The sequence below is a fragment of the Thamnophis sirtalis genome, unplaced genomic scaffold (genome assembly GCF_051295495.1).
Source record: "Thamnophis sirtalis isolate CommonGarterSnake01/CBP01778 unplaced genomic scaffold, rThaSir2_p1.2 scaffold_6, whole genome shotgun sequence".
Lineage (NCBI taxonomy): Eukaryota > Metazoa > Chordata > Lepidosauria > Squamata > Natricidae > Thamnophis > Thamnophis sirtalis.
Window position 1 is genome coordinate 126,485,560 of NW_028261386.1, and position 16,495 is coordinate 126,502,054.

Consider the following 16,495-nt stretch of genomic DNA (forward strand, 5'->3'; position numbering starts at 1 on the left):
GCTGTTGCTGTTATCCGCTGTTTTACAATCTCTACAGCTTCATTGATGTTTCTTGTATCCAATCTATATCTTCTGATTAGCCGATCTATGGTTTTGTTGTTTTTAAGCCGTTGCTCATGCATGTTCTTTAAGTTACTAGCATCTGCCCTTAATTTTTTGACTTTTTGTTCTAATCGGATTTTCCACTTTGGCTTTGATGCTTTTTCTGTTGTGTGACTAGGTACTTTGATTTTAATGCCTAGTTCCTTAGTGACTATTACAGCTGCGCTGTACATTAACTGGTTCGTTTCCAATATGGATCCCGATTCAATTGTTGAAAACACTGCATTAACCATTTTCATGATAGGGGCCAAAATTTTCTTAGGCACAGTTTTTAGTGATGGTAAACGTTGCCTTTCCTCATTAAGCAGAAAATGCTCCATGATCTTATCCTTCAATACTTTTTGTTTCTGAGTTAGTTCATCAGTTGGTTCAGTGATAACTGGTTCTAGTGGTGGTGGTGTTATTTCCTCCCCGAGAGCTTCTTCTGGGAGTTCTACTATAATGTCTTTAGTTGTGTCTTGAATATCAGTTATTTCTGCTTGTGATATTGTTTTTTTGGTTTTGCAATTTGCCTGAATTTCCTCTAGTTCAACTTCACTAAACACTTTATTCCGTATGATAAATCGCCTTTGATCTGCTAGTCATTGTTCACTAACATATGAATCTGGATATTGTTGTTTCCATAATTCATGCATTCGCTTTAAATAGCCTCTTTTTTCTGGCTCTGAGTTGTAGTAACAGGCCATTATGGCACGGTTTTCATCTGCACTATATTTTTGTCGTTTTGTTGGCTGGTCCACTTGTAGCCCACTTGTCGACGGATGTCCAGGGATCCCAACATCCGCCGCGGCCCTTGTTAACCTGCGCGACAACCGATGCGGTATGGAATTCTTATTCGTTTTTTTCACCATATTGTATGGGTTGGCGGGGTTTTTTTATGGGACAAGATGCCAACCTGACCCCAACCGTCCTCCTTTCTCATCCGGGCTTGGGACCGGCAACGGCGGAGTTGTTGTTGTTGTTGTTGTTGTTGTTGTTGTTATATTATTATTATTATTATTATTATTATTATTATTATTATTTATTAGCAGATTTTTTTTATTATTTTTCCCCTTCTACAACACCATACAGTCATTACATCAACATTGTTATGTCATCATATCTGTACATGTATATAATATTTCACTTCTATATTTACACACTTTTATACACAGTTCTATATATATTTATATATAGTTATTTGGCTTAATTAATTTTATTCTTGTTTTGCAGCCATTTATACCAATTGTTCCAAATTTCATAATATTCCGACTCTTCTTTATCTTTTAATTTCCGTGTTAATTTGTCCATCTCTGCACAATCCAAAGTCTTTTTTTATCACTAATTCGTCCGAGGGGGTATTATTTTGTTTCCAGCATTGGGCAAATGCTATTCTAGCTGTAGTTAGCAGATGTGTTAATATGTACTTAATTTTCTTTGTATATTTCTCTTTGATTATTCCCAGTAGAAAGATTTCGGGTTTGTATTTTATCTGTTCTCCTGTAATTTCTTGCACCCAAAGAGCCGAGGTGGCGCAGTGGTTAGGATGCAGTACTGCAGGCCACTTCAGCTGACTGTTATCTGCAGTTCAGCGGTTCAAATCTCACCGGCTCAAGGTTGACTCAGCCTTCCATCCTTCCGAGGTGGGTAAAATGAGGACCCGGATTGTTGTTGGGGGCAATATGCTGACTCTGTAAACTGCTTAGAGAGGGCTGAAAGCCCTATGAAGCGGTATATAAGTCTAACTGCTATTGCTATTGCTATTGCTATTTCCAAATTTTTGTCCAATGTTTTTGTGTTTCCGGGCAGGTCCACCATATGTGATAATAAGTCTTCTTTTTTCTTTTAATGATCCAAATATCTTGCAGCTCTGCAAACGAGGAAGTAATGGTGTCCCTTTAAGAAATGCAGGATTGGTGAGCAAGGTACCTTAATTACCTATCCAATGCTGTGCTGATTTACTTCCTTGGCATCTTTGAATTAGCTAAATCTTGCTTAGAGTCAAGTTCATTCTGAGCTCTGGCTTGGGTTAGAGGAGAGACGTTCAGGCCTGCTATAAAAATACATCTTTCCTGCCACTGACAAGACATATACATAATATGCATGAATACTTTTCTGTCTCTAGTGGAGGTGAAGAAAAGAAAGTGGCATTTCTTTATATAGCAAGTAACTATGGCAACCATGAAATAGAGTTTGACAGAAGACAATGAATTTTTGTTTATTTAATGGGATTTTTCTCCTGAGTCTTTCCCTTGAAAAGATTGCTGGTGGTACTTTCCCTCTCCACCCTACCCTGTAAATCAAAGGGGCATTGAGATGGGGGTCTTTGTCCTTTGGCTTATAAGCAAAGGGCAATGGGAAGAAGGAGGAAGACGAATACAAGTGAAACAAGTGTCTTTGGGGTGTTATTTTCTTTTCTTTAAAATGATATCCTGAATGGGACTAACTCTGTGAGAGATGAAAGTGAGTAGTGGGGCACAGAGTTAGTCTTCTGGGTTCATGTATCCATCATGTCAGTGGTGGGTTTCAATTTTTTTTAGAACCTGTTCTGTAGGAGTGGCCTGTTTTTGTGGGAGTGGCTCTGCGGTCATGTGACCGGGCGGGCATGACTTGGTGGGCGTGTGACCGGGTGGGTGTGGCCAACTTGGAAAATATGGTGAAACTCACTTAACAATGCTCTTGCTTAGCAACCAAAATTTTGGGTTCAATTGTGGTCATAAATTATCTTTCTTTTTCTTTTTTCTTTCTTTCTTTCTTTCTTTCTTTCTTTCTTTCTTTCTTTCTTTCTCTCTCCCCTCTTTCTTTCTTTCTTTCTTTCTTTATTTATTTATTTCGTCTCTCTCTCCTACTTTCTTTTTCTTTCTTTTTCTTTTTTCTTTCTTTCTCTCTCTTTCTATCTCTCTCTCTTTTTTCTCTCACTGTCCCTCTCTCCCTCCCTCCCTCCCTCCCTCCCTTCCTTCCTTCCTTCCTTTCTTGTGTGTTTCTATCCCCATTCCTTCTTCCTTCCTTTTGGAACGGGTTCCAAAAGTTACACTAAATTTCACGAACCGGTTCTGACGTTCTGGTGCGAACTGGTAGAAACCCACCCTTGCATCATGTATATTACTTGGGTCATTTAAAAATTATAAAGAAACTTTTTTGACCAACTCACTGTTTTGACCTAGGCTCCCGAAGAGCATGAAGCAAACTCCTTGTCCCAATAAAAAACCCTTTTGTTAATTTACTGTGAATTATTTTCATTCACATCCAACATCTTTCAAGGGAGGATTTACAGTCACAGACCTTATCTGGCTTGGAGAGCTGCCAGGCCGATATCTGCAAAACTTGGCAAGGAATCTCAGACAGTCACAAACCAATTAAGCGAACTAATTGTCTCCTGCAAACTCCCCTCTCCTTTTGCTCCTCTTTTATATCCTCTGGGAGGGGCCATTCATCGCCAACCTGTGGCCTTACTCCCAAGTCAACCCCTGTTTTTTAGCTGTTTCCTTTGTTTGGCAACTCTGCACATGTGCATACTGGATACAGGCTGCAGCTGTTCGTCTGACTCACTGATGTCTGACTCTGAAGGCAGCTGATAACTGGCATGCGGCTCTGGCCTCCTCTCTGCCTCCGACACAGAGCCCTCATCAGAGTCTTCCCCAGACTCCAGGACTGGCCCATGTTCCTCCCCAACCTCCTCACTGTCCGAATATGCTGCCAGCTCTACTGGCCACTGGTGCGCCACAACACTCACAGAGTTGTGAAATAAACTTTTTCAAGTTGACTAGCCAGCTAGCTAAAATAATTTCAATTCGGTAAACAGAAAAGGATGTTTTAGAATATTTGATAGTTTCTCCTGGAAATGCTGGCTAAAAGGCAGCTAATGAGTAAGTTTTGATTTTTTAAAATCTAAAAGCAGAGCTTTTTTATTGTTGTTCAGACATTCTATCAGTTGAAAATTCATTAATATAACAAATCCTAGCTGTTGAGCAATTGTTAACATATATATCACATTCTATCAGTTTAAAATTCATTACTATAATGAATCCTAGTTGTTGAGCAATTGTTAACATATATCACATACCACAGGCTATCATGAACTTGGAGACGCCCTATTTTATATTCTAATATAATGAATTGTAATAAATGATTGTATTCATTGTTACTTTATTTTTAGACCATATCTAGTTATAAGCCTATAATAAATAAAGCTACTAAGTATATCAAATGGTTTCAAAGTCTTTTAGGTGTACAGGAACAGCATAAATCTCTAACCATTTCCATCAGAAACCTGCTCATGACTTATTTCCTTAAGTGAAGTGATAGACTAGCTACAGAAGAAAGATGTGCTCTGTAGTATTTTGCACAGGAGGCTGTTTCACGCACATCAGAATTAATCTTAATGTGTGTCACTCGAAGTCAATATGTATTTAAACTCCCCTGGATTCAGAACAAGAATTGTGTCTGTGTTTTCAATGACATCACTGTTATTGGCAGTGTGTGCTTAGCAATACATTCATGTTGTTCCAGAGCTGTTAGATCCCATCCGGAGGCTTAAAAGGAGCATGTGGTCACAATTTCCATGAAAAAAAGCCCCCTTTAAAACGCTGTGGATTCAAAGCATTCATTTCACTATTTAGCAGTTAGACTTATATACCGCTTCATAGGGCTTTCAGCCCTCTCTAAGTGGTTTACAGAGTCAGCATATCGCCCCCAACAACAATCCGGGTCCTCATTTTACCTACCTCGGAAGGATGGAAGGCTGAGTCAACCCTGAGCCGGTGAGATTTGAACAGCCGAACTGCAGAACTGCAGTCAGCTGAAGTAGCCTGCAGTGCTGCATTTAACCACTGCGCCACCTCAGCTCTTTCACTATTTATCATCCAGTTTCTTGGGCCAGATCCATTCAAGAAATGAAATAATGGAAGGACGATAATGCAATTTCACACACGCACACACAAAATCAACAATAATTCAGCCAGTGAATTATTCTGTTTGTATCAGCCCTGATTCAATCTGAATTGAAAGTTGGAATTTCAAACATAACTAGATTTGAGCTTGTGATTCAGGGGCAAACTAATTCATTCTGAGGCTTGATTTAGTAAAAAAAAATTTAAAAAAATTTGTCCATAGGCTAGAAAGAAGATTTGATTTTAATTCAGCATTCAATATTGAAAGACATTTGATCTGAATTGATTTGAGATTTAATTCAGTAAAGTTATCATTGTCTATATCAGAAGCGTCAAACTGGCAGCCCATGGGCCGAATGTTTCACATGGAGGTCACATCCATCCCAGCTCCAAGAATGGGAAAAACATCAGGGAATGTCACGTGAGGGCAATGTGACATGGCGAGTTTGACACCCATGGTCTAGAGAATGGGAAAAACCACGCAGGGGTGAGATTCAGCAGATTCCCACCAGTTTGGGCGAACCGGATGTTAACTTTACATTCAGTTCACCAAACTGGTAGTTGCAAGCTCTGGCTGGCCCCGCCCCTGCCCTGCCCCTCCCATGAGTCTCCACGCGGCCTGTTCATTATGCCAGGTAAGTGAAGGGCCCACGCAGAGGCTCTGGGAGGGTGAAAAATTGGCCTCTCAGAAGTCCAGAAATAGGCCCGTTTCCAGCCTTCAGAGGGCCTTCAGAGCTGAGGGGAAGCCATTGTTGCCCTCCTGGAGTCTTGAGGAAAGCGAGAGTGAAAAAATGGGCCTATCAGAAGTCTGGAAATGGATCTGTTTCTGGCCTCTGGGGGAGGCCATTTTCACCCTCCTGGAGGCTCAAGGAAATACATTGGAGCATGGGGAGGGTGAAAACACCCCCCTGCTGTGGTGCAGGTGGTTGAGTAGGCCACACCAGTGGTGGGATTCAGCCAGTTCACACCTATTCGGGAAAACCGGTTGGTAATTTTCTAAGCAGTTTGCAGAACCGGTTCGTTTGAAGAAATCTTTTGGTTTTTCCCACTTTACAGGGCTAATCCTGTAAGGAAGGCAGGAAGGAAACATTCTGGTGTTGTTTCTAGCCTAATCTTTATTGACCTGCTTACAGAAACTGCCCCTTCTGTTAGCCCTTATTACATTGTAACAGCTAAGGTATTTGTATTTGTATTTATTTGTCTTGTATGCCGCCCACTCCCGAAGGACTCCGGGCGGCTCACAATAGACAAGGGAAGGGGGAGGACTAGACAAAGACAACACTTTAAAAACAAAACCGCAACATTCACAATTTCCGCGGGGCTGGATGTTTCACAGCCCCCCCGGCCTGCTGGAGCAGCCAGGACTTGGTGGCTTTGCGGAAAGCCGGGAGGGTCATAAGGGTCCGGATCTCGACAGGGAGATCATTCCAGAGGGCTGGAGCTGCAACAGAGAAGGCTCTCCCCCGGGGGGGTCACCAGCCGACATTGGCTGGCGGATGGAATCCGGAGGAGACCTAACCTGTGAGATCTGATCGGTCTATGGGAGGTAATCGGCAGGAGGCGGTCTCTCAGGTACCCAGGTCAAGGTGAATCGCCCATCAACGTGAGTGATGTTGTGTTGGCCATGCCCACCCAGTCACATGACCACCAAGCCCCACCTACCCTGCTGATCATTAGGGCAGAGAACTGGTTGTTAAATTATTTGAATCCCACCACTGGACCACACCCACCATGGCCACGTCAACCTAGCAACTGGAAAGAGAACCAATTGCTAACATTTTTCAATCCCACCTCAGGTAGAATGACATGCAAACAGCAGATATGGCAGGTCTTTCACTACTTTGGGAAGTGTCAGCTGGATACCCTCATGGATTACATTGCAATAAAAACTTAAAATATTCCCCTGTAATCTTTTCAAGCAGAAATAGCAGAGATAAAGAAATGACAGTGCAACTATTTCTGAACCATCCAGCAAAGAATCTATAAAACACCTACAAACCTATGCAAGTTTGAGTAGACATCACTTGCAAACAACATCTTTAAAAATATGTTTACAATTAAGGTCTTTTTGCATTTCCCTTTTTTTCTTGCCAGCTGCACTACATTGAAAAGTGCTGGATACCCTAACTCAACTGCATGGAAGTTGACTTCTGGACAAATAAAATGGACTTACAATCAAAAGACTTATTATTCATCATCAGAAACATGAACAAATGGCCTCTGTGGTTTCCAGAATTGTATAATATATCAGCTGTGATATATCATGGCCTCCGTTGATTGATGTTGATAAGCCTATAAATATGGTTTCTGTGTTTGTTTTTTTGTTTATAATTTTGTATATTTTCCTTTGCTTTTTGTACAATTTTTTTTTAAATTAAGAATGGGTTTTCTGGCATGCCAACTATAGAAGGTTTGCATAGCCAACTGGCAAATGGGACCCTCTTAAGAAGCTTTGGTGGAATAGCAATAGCAATAGCAGTTAGACTTATATACTGCTTCATAGGGCTTTCAGCCCTCTCTTAGCGGTTTACAGAGTCAGCATATCGCCCCCAACAATCCGGGTCCTCATTTTACCCACCTCAGAAGGATGGAAGGCTGAGTCAACCTTGAGCCGGTGAGATTAGAACCGCTGAACTGCAGATAACAGTCAGCTGAAGCGGCCTGCAGTACTGCACCCTAACCACTGCGCCACCTCGGCTCAGTGAATGCCAAAGTACAACTTTGCTGCCCTGATCTCTGAACTTTGGAGAGTGATCTGATTGACTAGCCTGGCCCTTTGTTGGGAGGACTTCCTCATCACCAGCATGACTCATTGCCAACAGTTAGTTGAGGTAGCAGAAGCAAGTTGACACAGTAAGATTCAGTGCTACAGACTCCCCAGAACACATTCTGGCACACAGTATAAGCAACATTCATAAGTGTTCTGTTCCCAATTGTGTGACATTTAAAAGTAAGGTTCATCATTGGATTGGTCAGCCTTCAAAAGTCATTCAGGTTCCTCAGAGTAGAGTTGACAAGTCAAATTCATCAGCAGAAGAAAGAGAACCAAGTTAAAACTTGTAAATAAGTTGAGAACTGAAAACCAACTAAAGGCTGTCACTTCAAAAGAGTCCCATCATGTTCTGCATTGTTCACATTCCCTATGGATCCTCCCAGGTAGAACATTTCTTGAGTTTCGATTCCCCTAAATACACACATCTATTATTTTATTTTATTGTTTTCAAAATATATATGATCACCCATCTTAGCCGAGGTGGCGCAGTGGTTAAATGCAGCACTGCAGGCTACTTCAGCTGACTGCAGTTCTGCAGTTCGGCTGTTCAAATCTCACCTGCTCAGGGTTGACTCAGCCTTCCATCCTTCCGAGATAGGTAAAATGAGGACCCGGATTGTTGTTGGGGGCAATATGCTGACTCTGTAAACCGCTTAGAGAGGGCTGAAAGCTCTATGAAGCGGTATATAAGTCTAACTGCTATTGCTATTGCTATATTGTCTGAATATCTAACTATAAATAACACAAGTATCTACAATAAAATGTCAACAAAATCAAACAAACGAAACAGAATTAAAATAATCAAATGCCCCAGTAATGCAAAATGTTTTGTATATAAACTCTGAATCAAGAAATAGTTAACTGCCCATTCATGCTGCAACAAGTTTATTTGGGTTTGTACTGATTTTCTTGCAAATAAATTCCTGGTGGACTCATCGGTTAATTGTGATTTAAGAGAAATTTGATCTGAAAGCAGGAGAATCTGTAATAATGGAAATTGTTAGGATATGAATAAACATTAAAATGTCTTCTTTACTCCATTTGAATAAGAATGGCTTTAAAACATCTTGCATCTCCTCAGATGCCTGTTAAATAAGAACATCTTTGCTTTTCATGCATGAGCATCTGAATATCATTGTTGTCAACATCTAAATGGAATAAAAAGAGTTTTAGCACATGGTTTGGCTTATAAACATTTTAAAAAGTTATAGGTCAACTCAGAAGCCTAGAAAAAAAAATAGGTGTATATATGTACATAGATATAGGCATGAAGAAAGAAGTAGCCAAAGTTTCATGTTGGTTTCATATTTGTTCTCCTTGCTTTTCTGACTTCCAAACTATTCCTCTCTCATCTCCTAAATACATACTGAAATAACCCATTGAAAAATGGTCGTCTAAATATTCAGATTAAATACAAGTGAAACCTCTTCTAATTTCCCCCCAAAGTGCTTCCCCTTTGACAAGGTTTCTGCTGCTGTACCTAACACCCATTATTAAAAAGGTCTGTCCTGTTTTCAATGATACGTTGTCATCGTGAGATGGATCGTGAGAAGAGCCGAGGTGGCGCAGTGGTTAAATGCAGCACTGCAGGCTACTTCAGATGACTGCAGTTCTGCAGTTCGGCTGTTCAAATCTCACCGGCTCAGGGTTGACTCAGCCTTCCATCCTTCCGAGGTGGGTAAAATGAGGACCCGGATTGTTGTTGGGGGCAATATGCTGACTCTGTAAACCGCTTAGAGAGGGCTGAAAGCCCCATGAAGCGGTATATAAGTCTAACTGCTCTTGCTATTGCTATCGTGAGATGGCTAAGATCCCGATATTCTTGAGTTTTTTTACAATTACGCATGTTTCCATTATTCTACCGTCACCTGGGGTACCTACACTGCTTTGATCTAAAAATGCCTTTGGACAGAGTAACCTCCTTATGTTCTTCTGCGGGGTTTTTATTGAAGTATCAGAAACCAAGGATATTGATCTGGTAAAGATATGATGGTACAATGAAAGGTAGAACATTTCCTGACTGCCCTTGGCCACATCTTGCCAGCTAAGAATCTGACAGCCATCCATGATGTCTGTGATAGGAACAAACAGTGGGAGACAGTTCAAAGATTTTGTTCCAAGCACATTTCTTCGGTTTCAGAATCTTACTGATGTTCAGGCAACTAGCTTTCCTTTTAATGAATCCCATGATCATTCACATGCCTAAAACATTTTGGAGATCTAAATACTTGAAAATGTTGCAAAACTAAAGGTAACTTCATGTTTTTCTAAAAAAAACAAAAAACCCTAAATTCTAATTCCGGTCAGCCAAATTTTATTTCAAAGGAAATATTAAAAATGGTTGAGGTTAAGAACTTGTTCTGAAAAGGAACTTCACCTGAATGAGAATCTTTGCAAATCTCGTCAAGGGGAAAAAGCTATGGGATGATCCTTTAATCCATTATACTAAAATTAATTTATATATGTGAAATAGATTCTATAGATTTAGAGCCACTGATTAAATTTGAAAATGTTAAGAACTAGGATTTGGGAAGATTCAGGTTCATACCCATCTTCTGTTGTGGAAATTCATAACTGACTGATCAAATCATTCTATCTCACTCAGTGGTGGATTTCAATTTTTTTTAGAACCTCTTCTGTAGGTGTGGCCTGCTTTGTGGGGGTGGCTTGCCAGCCATGTGACTAGGTGGGCATGGCCAACTTGTAAAATGTGGTGAAACTCACTTAACAACGCTCTTGCTTAGCAACCAAAATGTTGGCTCAGAAACTCTGGCATTTGAAGCACACAAGTCTTAAAGCTGTCAAGTTATAAGAACCTTGCATGCCTAACCCTTTAGAAAAAGAAACCTCAGGGGTGTTCAAACTTGACAGCTTTAAGACTTGTGGACTTAAACTCCCAGAATTCCTCCTCTCGCTCTTCATCTTGATGATGTGCAGACGGGCGGGGGGAGGGAGCTGGAACCGGTTCTAAATGGCACTGTAGATTTGTGGAACCTCTTCTATAGACGAGGTTAGAACTGGCAGGAACCCACCCCTGATCTCCCTTCAAACTACTTCGTAGGATTGCTTTTGTGAGGATAAAGATAAGTGAGATCACCATGAATATTGCTGGAAAGAAATTGAGAATACATTTATGTAATTAATTAACTGATTGATTATCACAATCCTCCTCCTCCTCCTCCTCCTCCTCCTCCTCCTCCTCTCCTTCAATTCTTGATTTCATGTGTTCTAAAATACTTTTTTTTGCAAAATCCACCCCTTTCTTGAAGCAGGATGAGCATTCCCTAAGCCTCCAATGTACAGTTTTCCTCTAGTTCAACTGAGTTTCTTCTTAGTGTTCTTCTTTATGCAACTCCATTCATCCATGAAATCTGGTGTTGGAAACTGGGGGACACTCTGGAGATTTTGAAGATGAATGTACAGAATCTGGGGAAAGAGAATTCCTTTCTGTTCCAGCAGCTAAATCTGTTTTCAGTGAAGATACATTTTCCAATTTCAAGAGCCAATCAAAAGCCAATAAAAGCTTTTTTTATTCAGGCTACAAAAAAGTTCGACATAGGTCTGGCCAATCAAAGCATCTAGTGAAAGCAAAGATTTTCTTGAAACTATTAAATGAGCATGGATGTGTATCTGGGATGTATGATTTGCAATATCATCTTTCTGATGTGCAAACAATATTTGATTAAGAGCAAACTTTTCCGTCTGTTTAAGTGAATCAAAACAAACATCCATTTCATGTGTGAATGCATCCAGACTTATCAAGAAATGGGGATAACTACTCAATTTGCAATAAGCAAAGACAGGAACAAATTATAGAGTAAGGCTTTTCATTAAAAGATACTTTTCAGAAGCAGAATAGGCTATCTACTCATCTTCATGAAGTATGCACACTGTAATGGCCCTATTACTGTAGGAAAATAAAAGTAAATTGAGTTGTAAGTGAAATTGCTCTTCTCTTCTACATATAATTGGAAAATGAAAGACTTCCACAATGGGATGGCCTTAGATCCGAATCAGAAATACGCCTTGTTAACATTTAATATTAACATACAGACCATTTTTAAAAAATAAGGCTTACATTTGACAAACTTGTATGAAAGCCATACAATTATAAGGAGGTTGGAAGTGAAGAGAAAGCACTCTGTTCTTTCACTCGGAACTTGTGAAGGATCTTCCTAGGTAGAAAATTCACAATCTTGTTAAGGGGGAAAGGGGAATGCGATGGGGTGGAAAGGTTCTTTCACTCTGAACTTGTGAAGGATCTTCCTAGGTAGAAAATTCACAATCTTGTTAAGGGGGAAAGGGGAATGCGATGGGGTGGAAAGGTTCTTTCACTCTGAACTTGTGAAGGATCTTCCTAGGTAGAAAATTCACAATCTTGTTAAGGGGGAAAGGGGAGTGGAATGGGGTGGAGAGGAGAGGAGAGAAGAGGTGGAGAGGAGAGGAAAAGAGAAGAGACGAGAAGGAGGCTGCCTTGTTCTCAGGTGCCTGGAAATAGATGCCAACTATAACTGAACACCAATTATACAGTTGCAATGCTGCATATAAGTCCTGGCAAGGATTATTTACCCAAAGCCCCAATAAATTCTCCATGCCAAGTCTGCACAGCTGGCAAATGGCATGAGGAAGACAGCACCTGAGCTCTTTTATTTCTAAAGCAATTCTGAATAAAAGTGAAACTTAAAAAAAGAAACAGCAAGTACAAAGCACTTCACTTATGGTCTGAAAAAAAAACGCTTAAAGGGAAATGTGAAACATTAGCCTGGTAAGGCTGATCCCTCAGGAGTTGGAGATTGACATCTTCAGAGTCTGATATTAGAGTCTGGAAGTATTCTACTAAATTTCTTTCATTGGGGAGAGCATCAGAAGGGGTTGCTTGCCAGGACAAGTAATTCAGTGCAAAATAAACTTTTCTTCTTTTTTTTTTAGACTTATACAGCCTATCTTTTTGTTATTTGATTTATTTAGTTTATGGAATTTGTACATTGAAAGCCAGGCAGCCTACAATGTTATTACAAAGTAATTTGGCTGGCTAAGATTGGTAGTTAATTTGGTTCATGCTCACATGCTATCTGTGATGCACCACAGGTGGCGGACTAACTCCACCTGCAGAATGATTGTAAAATAACCATTTGTTAAGCGTGGTCTACAAGGGTGGGTTCCTGCCAGTTCTAACCTCTTCTATAGAAGAGGTTCCACAAATCTACCATGCCATTTCGAACCGGTTCCAGCTCCCTCCCTCCCCCATGCCCGTCTGCACATCATCAAGATGAAGAGCCAGAGGAGGAATTCTGGGAGTTGAAGTCCACAAGTCTTAAAGCTTTCAAGTTTTTTTTCAGGTTTTTTTTCTAAAGGGTTAAGGGTGCAAGGGTCTTGTAACTTGACAGCTTTAAGACTTGCACACTTCAATGCCAGAGTTCCTGAGCCAACATGACTGGAGGAGGAATTTTGGGAGTTCAAGTCCACAAGTCTTAAAGCTGTCAAGTTTGAACAACCCTGAGGTTTTTTTCCTAAAGGGTTAGGGGTGCAAGGGTCTTGTAACTTGACAGCTTTAAGACTTGCATGCTTCAAATGCCAGAGTTTCTGAGCCAATATTTTGGTTGCTAAGCAAGAGCATTGTTAAGTGAGTTTCACCACATTTTACAAGTTGGTCACTCCCACCGAGTCACATGGCCAGCAAGCCACTCCCACAAAGCAGGCCACACTTACAGAAGAGATTCTAAATAAATTTGAAACCCACCACTGATGGTCTATCTATAATGGGGATTCTTCTATATACAGTATTACCTTCAACTTTCAAAAGTTTTGAATTAGAAATATAATAATATAGAATAGACAAATGCCTGAATTTTCCTCACTCCATAGAAGGGGAAACAACTACCTGATTGTTGAGCAATGAAGAACAGCGGGCAAGATTGCTGATCCAAAAGAAGAGACGTTGGGAATTTCTTGCAGTCTTCGTGTTTTAAATGCTTCACCTTTGTTTTGTCATTTTACTTTTTAAAATAATATTTAAAGAAATATTTAAATATGCAGTGCTGAATAAAACTCAGAAAATAAAAATACAATGACAGAAGAACAAAAGGACATTAAAATATTAAAATTTCTTTTTGAAATCATGTAACTTCTCCCTATCCCAGTGTACAGCAATGGTAAGAATTGTGCAAAACATGCTTCCTATGATGAATGTTTTAACAGCATTTAAAAATGCATACAAGGCACTCAGAGCATAATACCTGACATGAATTTGTAGCTTAAAAACTGTCTCAGAGCTGCTGTACAGATGCCACCATAAGAAAAAAACAATGCACATTAGAAACATGGGGGGGGAACCTGACATTCATACTACTGTGTGCAAAAATTCAAATTAAAACTAGGACTAGTGGCTAATACTTTACAGGAATGTGGTAAAACTAATCTAAAGTTAGGGTTAGGGTCAGTGGCATTCTTCCACCAGTAGCAGCCTGATTGATAAAACTCTTTGAAGATGACAAAGGCTGATTGTGCGGCACGATCAGGGGTGGGTTCCTGCCAGTTCTAACTTCTTCTATAGAAGAGGTTCCACAAATCTACAGTGCTGTTTAGAACCGGTTCCAGTTCCCTCCCCCTCCGCCCGTCCGCACATCATCAAGATGAAGAGTGAGAGGAGGAATTCTAGGAGTTGAAGTCCACAAGTCTTAAAGCTGTCAAGTTTGAACACCCATGGGTTTTTTTTCTAAAGGGTTGGGGGGGGTGCAAGCGTCTTGTAACTTGATGGCTTTAAAACTTGCGTGCTTCAAATGCCAGAGTTTCTGAGCCAACATCTTGGTTGCTAAGCAAGAGCGTTGTTAAGTGAGTTTCACCAGTTGGCCACACCCACCCAGTCACATGGCCAGCAAGCCACTCCCACCCCATCACATGGTCGGCAACCCCACCCCTGGTTTACACTATATTATAACATCACAGAACTGGTTAAATGCAACACTGCAGGCTACTTCAGCTGACTGCAGTTCTGCAGTTCGGCTGTTCAAATCTCACCGGATCAGGGTTGACTCAGCCTTCCATCCTTCCGAGGTGGGTAAAATGAGGACCCGGATTGTTGTTGGGGGCAATATGCTGACTCTGTAAACCGCTTAGAGAGGGCTGAAAGCCCTATGAAGCGGTATATAAGTCTAACTATTGCTATTGCTATTGCTACATTATTATCCTTGGATAGCAAGGAAGAGAAGAGAAGAGAAGAGAAGAGAAGAGAAGAGAAGAGAAGAGAAGAGAAGAGAAGAGAAGAGAAGAGAAGAGAAGAGAAGAGAAGGAAATGTTGTTTTTTGGGTAAAAAGTCTGCTTTTCTCAATGTTGACTGAAAAAGGTGTGGAGAACTCCCTCAGGTCATCCCTTGGTAACTTTCAGTGTGCACAACAATTTCCCCCCTTGGACTTCACAGGGTGAGAATGTGTTGATCTAAAACAGGTGGCTTAGATACAGATACAGGCTAGGAGGCCCTTGTTGCATTAAACATGTTTAATGAAGCAATTCCACCATTCAGTCTTGTAACTTTTTCTGTGCAGAGAATCTGGCTGACCTTTTCTAGATGCAGACACAGTGTTTACAGGGCCATAAAACAGAAAGCAATTTTCACGAGCTGGAAAGCTGCTCTTTTTAGGCCTATTCAAATCCTATCAGTTCCCCTGCATGATTGATAGCTGCTAATTATCTTCAGCTGTAAGCCTGATGTAAATTCTGTTAGGTAGCCACTGTAGAGAGGAATGAGAAAGTAAAACATTAAATATGCGCTGCCATTTTTTTTAAAGTTCTGATATCGTTCTTTTTACCTTTTCTATTTCAATATTTTTTAACTGACTTCCTCCAAAAATCCATCCCATGCGAAATTTTGAAATTCATATATATATCTGTTCTGCTTGTTACTGACACAGGAATTTTTTAAAAAAATGCTGTCATTAATTAGTATTTGACAAAACCGGAGAGCCAGTTTGGTCTAGGGGTTAAAGCATCAGGCTAGAAACCAGGAGATGGTGAGTTCTAGACCAGGCTTAGACTACATAAACACCAGCTTCGATAACTTTGGGTCAATCACTCTCTCTGAGCCCAACTTTGATACCAAAGTCACGGGACACCCCACCCTAGGAGATGATATCAGGACCAGAGATGCTCCTGCATTGCAGATAGGGTCAAAGCGATATTAGCAATAGCAGTTAGACTTATATACCGCTTCATAGGGCTTTCAGCCTCTCTAAGCGGTTTACAGAGTCAGCATATTGCCCCACAGTCTGGGTCCTCATTTTACCCACCTCGGAAGGATGGAAGGCTGAGTCAACCTTGAGCCGGTGAGATTTGAACCGCCAAACTGCAGCTTAGCAGTCAGCTGAAGTGGCTGCAGTACTGCACTCTAACCACTGCGCCACCTCGGCTCTTAAAGTCTGGAACTGGGTGGGGCACAGTTCAGGATTCTCTCTTTCTTACCCTGCTACTCCCCCTCCTTCTCTTTAGAGCGTTTTCATGCAGGTTGTTTAGACATTTATTGTACATAATTAAAACAAAATATCCCGTCAATAAGAAATACAAACAAAGGAGAGAAAAATCATAGCAACAGCGATAGAAAGAACCCCTGGTGAATTCTAGCGGTCAGGAGGGTTAGCTATTAACAGCAATTAAGGCTAGTGCTGGACCCAAGGATTCAGGGAATGTATTGAGTTATAGGTACTTAACAAGAGCCTTGAGAAGTGTAAACAGGAAAAATGTCAAGGCAGATAGTCTTGTG